Source organism: Pipra filicauda, unplaced genomic scaffold, assembly GCF_003945595.2.
Source record: "Pipra filicauda isolate LSUMZ 115617 unplaced genomic scaffold, ASM394559v2 scaffold708_size209920_pilon, whole genome shotgun sequence".
Taxonomy (NCBI): domain Eukaryota; kingdom Metazoa; phylum Chordata; class Aves; order Passeriformes; family Pipridae; genus Pipra; species Pipra filicauda.
Window position 1 is genome coordinate 171,839 of NW_024104874.1, and position 10,172 is coordinate 182,010.

Genomic DNA, 10,172 nt, shown 5'->3' on the forward strand with positions numbered 1-10,172 from the left:
AAGTGGAGCCAGTTAACCATATTTAACACAGGTACCTAAAGCAGATTTTAATGGTTTCAGTATTCCAAAAATATCTCCTATTTAAAACATGCAGCTAAAAGAATCATCAGCCTGTGGTGCAGTTTTTTTTTGGGCTGACTTTTCAAGAGGGCATCACTACAGATCACCTTTGTTGTGATGGATTAAGAAAACCTTTGGAATTCTTCTCAGGAGGGCACTTTACATCACATCCCCTGGCAGCAGCTCCGTAAAACACTCCCAGACCTCCCAAATTCTCATGTTCACTCTGCAGTTCGAATTTTAATTTTTGCTTTTTGAATTTTAATAATTTTGGGAAATTTATGTTAGCTTTATACACCTCTGGAATTTTCAAGGGAAGGACTAAGATCACTCCACTGTTCAACATGTTAACCTAGAAAGAATCAGATATTTTTGGGTACTTGAAGATCCTGTGCATCCCCAGCTCTGAGTTGTAGAGGAGGTGAATTTGTATGACTGAAAAACACACCCAAACCCATCTTATTATTTTCCACACATGAGCAGTTTCAATGTGAAGGTGGGACAGGTGAAATAAAAAGAGCTTTCCACATCTCACAGAGGTTGAAGTGTGGAGATCCTGGGATTAATAAATGGCAGATCCTTTCTAAATGTTGGAGTCCCAGCTAAGAAAGCTGTCCTTCCAATCTCAGCTCGTCAGGAGGAGTGACAGGACATCCACACTACTTCAAACTGCAATTCCAATTACTCAAAGACTTTTTCACCTCTTCAAATGTCAGGCACTATGAACAATCCCATGGGCGTTATTAGTCCTCCTCCCTTTTATAAAATTAAGGGTAACACAGGCCTAGAGCTGAGATAAATCATCCATCAAACAGATTATCTCCTCCAGATCCTCAGCATGTCCCAAAGTTTGTGCCAAGAATTTTTAAGCTACAGAATAATCAGTCAGTCCTTAATACTGACTGACACCAAATATTGAAAAGAAGTTATTTCTGGGACACCGATTCCAACTGTTTGGTTTAAACTTGAGCTCTTAATGCAGATACAATTATAAATCAACCAGCACATGTTTGCAGGGGTTTCACTCATTGTCACATAAAGGTTAACTGCTGGCACATTTGAAAGCTCATAAATGCCAGAATTGTAAAAAAAAAAAAAATCAAAAGTTGTGATTTTTTAACTAGAACTAGATAAAACTATGACTGCCTAGGGGCAAAAAAAAAAAATCCGTTTAAAACTAAGTTACCCAATCCTCAAAACAAAGTTACCTCGTAACATTCTTTACAGAATGGAACTATAAATAATTTCATGGATAAAAAAGAACTGTAACTCCCTGAGGATGTCCAAGGCCAGGCTGGATGGATCTTGGAGCAACCTGGGCTAGTGGAAGGTGTCCCTGCCCATGGCAGGGGGTGGAATGAGATGGTCTTGAAGCTCCCTCCCAATCCAAACCATTCTGCAATCCTATGAAACTCTGATCTTGTGTTCTTGTAACTTTCATTTAAAATACATATAATAATATTACTATTTTCCCTGGAAATTCCTTGCTTCCACATTTAGATAAAGATGAAATGATAAAGAAAAACAGAAGTAAAAACACAACTGTCACGTGATTTTGCTGAACTGATCCTCACTGAGTGTTGGCCTGGTGTGAGGTTCACTGAGTATTCAGACTTTTCCCTGAGCAAATTGGATGCTTTTTCCTTATGCTAAAAGTTTTATTTATGGATGGGGCTGAAAAAAAAATTTAACTGGTGTCCTGTGGTTACTGTGAATGTGCTCTGTCCAAAAAAATGAGCAGCATTTCTAGTTAATCTTGTATAAAGGACCTAGAGGTACCTTGCTGTAGATGTCTAAAGAGGTGTTAATGACAAGGCATTTCAGTATTTTTTCAGGAAATCAATACTTTCAAAGCAGAAATTGTGATTTTTCTGCCAAAATTAATGAATTTGCCTCTCCAGAGGTCGGGATGTCATTGGCAGTGAGTTCTGCAGCCCGGGAAAGAAATCATTTCTCAGGACTTTTCCACGCTGAACTGGAGCATTGGGCCAGCGTGAATATTAATGGATGTGTGAGCAAGAGGACAGACTGGAATATAAGGAACTGCTGCCTGCAGTGAAGGAGACAGCTGAGCTGAAAAAAAAAAGGCATTATTTAAGTGTTTGTTGTAACAAGAATAATGAAACAAAGCACGTCGAGTCCCCCCAGTGGTGTTTTTTCCGTGGCTCCCTCAGAAAGGTGAAAGAGTTATGAACCAGCTCATTTCCAACGTTGTCCTCTCTCTCTCTCTCAGCTCAGAACAACCCCAAGAAACCCTCCAGGCCCCTCCTGCTCCCAGATCTCATTTCCACCATCACTCTGCTGGTCCAACATGGGAGGGCCTGTCAGTTGTGTGATGTACTGGGACGTGGGGCTCGGGCTGGAGGCTGAGGAAACCACCTCCTGCTCCAGGCTGCAAATCCATGTGCTTTAGCTACATCCTGGAATTATCCACGCTGTAAATCCCGCTGGGTCCATCCTGGAATCACCTGTTGTGTGATGAGAGAGAACCCAAAAATCCATCGAGCAAGTGCATTGTGGTTTTGTAGCTGAGATCTGCAGATCATCCTCTATAATTATTATTAAGATTAAAGGCCTAACTAACATGAATCCCAGGCAGTGGCTACTTTAACTTGGATTTTAAACATTCCTCCATTTTAAAGGATTTTTCAAACTTTCTGTAAATAACGAAGTTCCCCTTTTCCCCAGGCGTCTGCTCCCAAGGTTTCACAGCTCTAATTATTATGAGCAATATCTTCATGGTCTCCTGCTACATCGCTCAGAAAACATAACCAAAAAAAAAAATCTATTTTGAAAGTTTCTTTGAACTTCCTAAGTCGATGATTTCTTATATAACTGCAATAAAAACCTCTGGGAAAGAACCTATTAGGAGGACTGTGTCAGCAATTTTAGCTTATTACAGATGGCTTGCTCCCTTTTCCACATAACTATTTAATGAATTTAAACTAAGGATTGTATAATTTCAGAGCCAGCAGCAGCCAGAGCTTTTTACTGGGAGGTTTTTAATCTGAGATTACGGGCTAATTTAAGAAAGGGATTTGATGAAGCAGGTCATTTTTCAGTGCCTGACATCAGCTCTTACAGCACAACCTCAGCACCAACATCATCTTCCAGCAGCAGAGCTGCCACGTCCCACTGCCATCCGGGGAGGCAAAGAGAGAAATGCTCCATGTTTCCATATTTTCAGGTGGTTGGGAGGAATTTTGATTGTTAATTACTGGGAGAACCTCCAGCAGCAGCTGTCAGAAGGCAGCACATTGCCTAATTCAGGCATATTAGCTATTAGATTTAACAACTGAGTGTATCCTTATTGTTGTTTTTAATTTCTTATCCATTTTCCGCCCAATTATCCTTACATTTTAAAGCAGTGTTGTAGGAAGTGTTCTCTGTCCTCCCCCCACTCTGTTATAAAGCAATTGTTAGTGCTCCCTGTTAGAAGAGCAGTTCCCAATAAAACTATTTATATCTTTATGGTGTGTCCATTCACTGGTAAAAGTTTAACTGTACTAAGAACTGTAAATAGGATAAAAATATAACAAAACATTTGCCTCTCTCTATCCCTGAACAAGAAGCCCAAATTGATTCCCACAGAATCTTCTTTCTAGGATTATAAAAAGCTGATGAAAGGAACAGAGAGTGAGGACAGAATGAGTGCAAAAATATTGTATTGACATAATTCTTTGCTCACATTACAAACCACCACAGGCTTTAGTGTCAGGAAGAGAACAATGAGGTCATTTTACAATGTGAATTACAACCCTCTGCCTTTCAGACCAAATTTGATAACAAACAAGAGCACAAAAGAGAAAGTTTTCAAGGTCTAATGGAACATTTAGATTCTTTCTCAGCATGACTCTTGTAGGACATTGTTTCTGCGCAAAGGTTTTGGACAAATTGTTAAAGATTTAATATTTGGTATAAAGCATAAATTCACTGCTGGCTAAAGACACAGGAAATCTTGTGTGCTTAGGGTGACCTTATACTTTTATGACTTTTGGGTTTTTCCCTTACAATTATGACATTTGTGGACTTGAAGGAACACAGCCAGGAAGATTTTGGTTCATATCCTTATCTACACCCAAACAATGATCCTTTTGCTTTTGCAAAGCCATTAAAACCAAATTCATCACCATAAACCGACTCACCTTCTTCCCATAACAGCCACATACGCAGCATATGACATATATAACATCTGTAACATCACTATTGGCACTTAATAGCTCAAATAATACCAGACAGCAAATTACAGGTATGTTCCCTGATTTATATGAATGAGAGAGAATGGATTTGATTGAGGGTGATGTTTTTCTCTTGCCCAGTTTGTAGGAAACAACCCTGAGCACTGCAGGACCAGCCTGGCTGTGCAAAGCACAGGAGACTGGCAGAAAAGTTTATGCATTCCAGGTTTCCCAGAAATTCCCCAAGATCAGGGAGGAATTTCAGAGAAAAGAGAGGAATAAGTCATTCCAGACTCAAACACCTCTGGATATAAATCAGAGATCAGAGCAGAGAACTCAACACACACCAGTTGCTCAGTGCCCTGCAGAAGATCTGCTTCTCCACAAAGCATAGCCCCTTTCCCAGGCATTCTTCAAGCTGTTGTACTCACAACAGGATCAGGAGGGGAAAATTAAGGCATAGGTAGCCAAATGCCATCTGTTGCCCAGCCTGGAACTGAACATCCACCAGAAACCCTTCCCTGACTCCATTTTTTCTTCTGGAGGAGGCACCACCGAGGGTAAAGCTGAGCTACACCCCCCACTCCAGCTGTTCTACATGTTACACAAACCCTTGTTCCTGTTTTAATCCTGATGTTTAATTCTATTTTGCATTCTCTTGGGAAGCCAGAGTGCATTCCAATATAAAAAAGATACCAAAGTATTGCGTTTTCCCAGGAAAAAAAAAACCAAACAAACTCAATGTCAAAAGGAAGAATTGCTTGATATCTACTTTCTTTTCAAAGCTGGTTTTATCAGCTTAGGTTTATACAAGATATCTAAGGCACAAGTCCTTAAAATTCGGCCACTACCCAAAAAACCCAGACTGACTGTGGTGATTTATAAGGTGGCAAAGAAACAAAGTTCCTTTTTACTGTCTGGTGTCTTCCATATGCCCCCAAACATCACTAATTATCCACTAGGAACACATGCCTGACATCTTCCTAATCCTAGTTCTTACCCTAACTACTGCCCTTTTACAACTTAAGTGCTAGAACTTGCAATCAGGTAAGGTGAGGTGAAGTTATTAATGCATAATTCAAGAAAGAATCCTATGACACCCCTAAAAGTAATATTTTTATTTTTTTTTCATTTCTAGGCTAAGTTACGTAACAGCATCAGAACAATATGGCCAAATTTTAACATTATTGCAAGCAGATAACTAAGAGTAAACAAATAAATCCATAAACATTAACATTTTCATTACTTACATCCTAAACACTGTGATAACAGCCAGATAAAAAGCACAGCAGAGATTTCTTCAGCCTCAGTATTATGAGCTGCAAATATTGCTGCAGTAAGTCAACAAGCAAAGTTTTTTTATTGCTAAATATGTAATTAAAAAAACATCACTTTCACCTAGGAAAACCTGCACTGATTTGAAGCAGAACATCTTGTTCTGAATCAGCACTTCAGAACCCAAGCAGAAGCCCCATATCACTAAAAACTCAAGAATTGGGTTTGTCTGGGTTTTATTACTCCACAGTCCTTCCACAGTGGAAAAATAGATTAATTTGACCTAAAATAGAGCACATTTATTTGCATAATAGTAGCCCTGAAAAAAAAAAAAAAAAAAAAAAAAAAAAGCACCTTAGGACTATCAGGTAGAGGATGAAACAGAAAATTAAACTAACACAGTTTTCTGGCAGTTTTTCAGCATTTTTGTGACCTACTTTCCAGCATTTTTTCCAAAGCTGGTGTAACTCCATCTAGTAATCCCTAAACTAGAACTGAAAAAAAAATAAAAATATATGGCTTAAAATGCACAATTCCTTTTGGAAGATTCTCAAATACCAAGTAAGTCTCTATGACACTTAATATTTTTCTTAGTTAACTAGGACATCACAGGGGCTTAATCCAGCTTTATAATCACGGCAGCAGTTGGTGGCAGACTCATTACTAAGAAGATACTCTTAGGTCTGGCTTTTTTCCCTCTTTGTGGTATCTTTCCTAGTAGGTACCTCAGAATTAAACCCAACAAATCTCCTTTAGATTTTATGCTAAAATGAGGGGCTTTACTCGGCAAACACATGATAAGACACGTCTGTACAAGAAAATTAGGGAGGGAGGGAAAATAATGTAAAGTTTCACTAATGAGCTGATCTTTACAAATGGTTTCTCCCATTCAAATTGGTTTTCTCATGTCCTTAAAATCCCTGTTTAGACACACAGACTTGCACTGCGCTACAACACGACATAATTTCATTGATTTCACAGCAGTGATAAAATTCAGGCACATATTAGGGTGGGATATAGAGAGATAAATTGCCTCACTTATTGAATGTTCGGTGCAATAATTAGCATTGAAAAGATCCCAGGGAAAGCCGTGTCAGCAGGCATCTATCATTTCTCCAGGAATATGCCGGTGTTGGAAAGTGGGATGATATGGTGCTTAACCTGTATCTGCATCATTGCAACCATTCATCTTTTCCATGTGAAGTGGCAGCTGAGTGCCCAGTTCGAGCGTTGCTTTCTTAATATTAAAAATAGAGCTGCAAACGTTATTTCTGTGCCTGCTCCTCACCAGCCTGGGCAGAGCTGCTTCTCCACCACCTCTGCTGGGAGAACTCTTTGGTTTCTCTCTCCCTAGTGTGAAATCCTGCAGTTATTTCTCCCCTTGTGTCTGATTCTGCTCCTTCATCTTCCTTTTTTGAGCTACTTCTGCCTCTCTCTGTCTTCTCCCACTGCTCTCGGTCCCAGTGAGGCCTCACCTGGACTTCTGTGTTCAATTCTGGTCTCCACAGCTCCAGAAAGACAAGGAAGTACTGGAGAGGGTCCAGTGGAGGTCACAAAGATGATGATGAATCTGGAGTATTTCTCTTAGGAGAGCCTGGTTAGCCTAGAGGAGACTGAGAGGGAATGTCATCAATCCATACAAACATCTCCAAATGGGTGTCAAGAGAATGGTGACAAATTTTTCAGTGGTGTCCAGCAACAGGACGAAGAGCAATGGCCATAAAATAAAACACAAGAAGTTCCATCTCAACATAAGGAAGAATTTCTTTCCATGAGGGCGGTAGAGCACTGGAACAGCTGCCCAAGGAGGGTGTAGAATCTCCCTCTCTGGAGACATCCCAAACATACCTGGATGTGTTTATGTGTCACCTGCTCTGTGTGACCCTGCTTGGGTGATCTCCAGAGGTCCTGAATCACTCCATGACTGGATTCTCTCCAGTGCCCAGCCACGAGGATGCTGCATGACCAGCACCCCTTCCATGGCCACTTCCTTCCCATCATGAAACCAGAGCTGGGCTCGGGAAAGGGATGTTCCCACTGATGGAAATGAGATGAAAGGAAAATAATCCTGCTGAAAAGGAATCCAATAATATCATCTCTGTGCAAAGACTCGTGAAAATAAATTAAAGGCTTCCCTTCATACACATTCAGACCCAGATTGTTGTTTACCTCTCTGAGAGATGAAGCTGATTATTCATCATCAGTATCTCATCAGTAACAGGAGTCTCAGTTTCCCCCCTCACATCGTGCAAATGATGTTCTGATCACATCAACATATTTTATTATTATTGTGACATCAAACCATCCTCCCAAGGTATGTGTAAACACCTTTGTTTCCTTCCACTGGAACAGCTCACTGGGTGGCCTCTTCACAAAATAATGAAAAATTGAGGTGTTCACAGAGATTTGTGTAACAAAACTACTCAGCCATCCAGGGAGTGGAACGAAACAGCATCTCTGCACACCTGTAATAAAATCTGCATGGCTGTTTTGACAGCACTGAGTCCCTAATCAAATAAAAGGGAGTTCACATCATTAAACAGAAGCATCCTGAGAGGCAGGGATAGAACAGACTCACCCTCAGTTCCACCCTCCCAGACAGAACTTCACACAGTATCAAGCAGAAGTTCAGACTGTCCAATACAAAACTCAGAAAGATCTATGAGCCTAAGAAGCACCTTCAAAGTTCTGACAAAAATCAATCATTCATGGAATTCAGCACAGTGAAGGAATCCTGTCCATACTAATGACAACGGGAGCTTCACACCAAAACTTGTGGCTTTGTGAAGTCACCAAGATCCCAGCTTAAACCATTCCTTGGCACTGATCCAAGACCTGGATGAGCCTTGAGTAAGAGTTGTGAGGATGCAAGTCCATAAACAAGGGAGGGTTTTAGGACAGGGGACTCTGAAGCTTAGAAATGGTTTTGAGAAGCTCCTTAAGGAACTAAAATCCATAAATCTCTGGAGTGCAGCGAGAACAGAACTTCAGACAGGTACTGCTGCCCCAAAGAACTCACCTGCCTCTTCTGATAACCCTCAAAGCAGAGATTCCAACTGCTCCCTGTCCTGGGCTGTCTCAGCAATTAATATAATTGAGCTTAAGTTTCAAGACACTGCTCTGTATTAAATTAGCTTTGCTGTTGTATCTGCCTGGGGGATGTTTCTCTACTCTGACAATCTCCAGTGAAGCAGCATCTTTAACCTCTGTCAGTAAAACATTCTGGAGTCTTCCCCTATCCTGGGTTTAGAAGCCTTTCTTCCTAATATTCACCCAAAATGCTTTTTCTGGAAAACTATTCACCCTAATGCCTATTTTTATAAATCTGTCACCTGTCCTGTGACTTTCCCAAGATGTGGCAGCCCTTGGAATGTGCATTCAATACACAAAACACCTTCTGCCCACTCAAACCTGTGCCCTGCTCCTTCCCATGCGTGTGTACACACGAATTCACGTGCACACACACAGCCTGGAGACTAAAAATGAAAGGAATTTTGTTTATGGAGCATATCCTTGTGTTCAGCCTCAAAAAAATATTTCATTTTTGCCCTGCCAGGTCATTTGAAGAGCTCAAATATGACCAAGTCTAATGACATAACAATACAATCCATGAGACTGGACAAAGCCAAACCCATTAAATGCTCGATTCTATCACTTACAAGCTCCACAAAATGCAAAAAGAATTCCTGGGAGTTTTCTATTTGGACAGAACATCAACCAGATGATCTACTATAAATTTTTTCCCCCATAAAACCTGTGATTTTTTTTTAATTACAGGTTTACATCCAAATGGAAATTCATTATTACAACAACTGTCATCCTAATAATAAAAGCAAATAAATAAAGGTGGATCTTTTAGACTGTAGCTCTGTAAACTGCAGACTTTGAAAATGTTATCCATCTATCAAGTAATAAAAACTTCCTCCTTCTACAGCTATTTAGATTTTCTGGGAATGACAGCTATTGGTAATTGAGTAAAGCTGCTAAAAAACAAAATGAGGAGTTGGTTTTGATTGATAGGAAGGACCTTTCACTGCCCAGTTATCTGAATCCTGAGCAGATATATGACAATACATCACCCAACACCATAAATAACATCCATTAGACATTAAAACAGAATTAAGTCTTCAGTCCAGTCCAGTTTTTAACTTCCTAAACCTGTTTATTCCATTCTTTCTTTCCTTCCTTAAGCAGCTTCTAGTCCAGGAAAGTTCATTATGCCCTGCCCTGTGATTACTCTGTTTCCTTAATGGTCATTTCAGCTTTTTAAAACCCAAAATAAATTAACTGTATCACTTCTCAGTTATCTGTTATTTTGCTGACGCTCTGGAGGAAAGAAAATTTTCCTTTTGGGATCACTGCAATTTATCCTTAGAATATATTACATTCATTATTAATCTATTGTTATTTTTCAGCAATTTTACTAAATACTGAGGTAAGGCCCATTGGTTCACAAGTCCTGAGCTCAACCACATGTTTTAAAGATAGAGAAAACATCATTTTCCCTCTGGTTGTCCAGATTTTAACAACAAGGCAGTTCAGAAAATTAATTCTTTAACTTTTTGGATAAACTTTGTGAAGGAGCTACCTCCATTTCAGGGGATTCACTTCAATAATGCCACCACTTGTCATCTGTGGTTTCCATCTACTGAATCCCTT